This window comes from Eschrichtius robustus, chromosome 19 (genome assembly GCF_028021215.1).
Source record: "Eschrichtius robustus isolate mEscRob2 chromosome 19, mEscRob2.pri, whole genome shotgun sequence".
Classification (NCBI taxonomy): domain Eukaryota; kingdom Metazoa; phylum Chordata; class Mammalia; order Artiodactyla; family Eschrichtiidae; genus Eschrichtius; species Eschrichtius robustus.
In genome coordinates, this window is record NC_090842.1 from 60116657 (window position 1) to 60117932 (window position 1276).

The window sequence follows — 1276 nt, forward strand, 5'->3', positions numbered from 1 at the left end:
GTAGAGGCAGGATCCGCAGGGCGTCCTCGAGGTGCTGCTCCACCTTCGTCACGACTCTATTGGCTGATCCCGCCCGTCACTGCACTAGGGCGAAGTCAATCGGGGTAATGCGCGTGCGCACGGCAATGCGGGGGCGGGCTCCGGGAGCGGCGGTGCCGGAGGCATCGCTGAGGATCGCCGAGTACCAAGAACAAAACATGGAAGGAAGAGGACCGAGAGAATCGATCCCATTCACTGGGTTTCGGTCTACCGGCATCTGTCCAGATCATCTGAGTAGCGAATATATACTCAGTTTCATTCTATTATATTCTTGGTTTTAAGATGTCCTCCCTCCTTTCCCCACACTTTAACAAAGTAACCAGGGCTGGAATGGGGGAACCCAGACAAGGTTCCTGACCCAGCCTGGGGGATCAGAGAGGGCTTCCCGGAGGAGTCATCTCTGAGAACTAAGGTGAGGAGTAGGGATGAGGCAGGGTAATGTGGGGCAGACGACACTGCAGGCAAAAAGGAAAGTGGAAAGCAGGGAACTAAGCAGCAAGATGGGGCTGGAATGTGGCTTGAGGAGCACAAACTTCTCTGAAGTGGAAGATATCACCATCATTTATTCCCAACTATCTGATGTCACGTGTGTTTGCTCTTCCCAGTTTGTTCTCCTCGTACATGGTACTGCAAGGAGCATCTCTGTGGTATCTCTTAAGGCTCAAGGTCATGTCAGCAACCTCACTAACTGGCTCAACACCCGCCCCTACCGCCACCACGATCATGAGTTCTACTAGCTCCCTAGGACCTATTGTCAGAGCCTTTGCCTAACTTTGGAAGTATATTCTCATTTGTATGACTGTGATTAATGTCATTTGTTGATGTAAGGGTCATCATCGCCACTTTAGAGGCGAGGAAGCTGAGTCTCAGAGAAAAACTTGCCCAAGGCTTTACAGCTAGGCCAGGTGCTGTTCCCCATCCCACCTTCATCCCAGCCCTGCCCACTCTGGGTCGTCACTCCCTGGGGACGTTTCTGTCTCCCCCACCGGACTGTGAGCCTCAGGAGGGTAGGGCTGAGAGTGTCTTGGTCACCACTGTGTGTGCCTTTTGCCACCCAGTACAGGACATGCACAGAGCAGGGGCTCAGTGAATATATGCTCAAGTTCCTTACAGTCTGCCCTCCGTATCCACGAATTCAGAACTCGCAGAAACAGAAGACGAACCGTACTAGGACATTTTATATGACAGGCTTCAGTATTCACAGATTTTTGGTATCCGTGGGGGTCTGGAACCAATC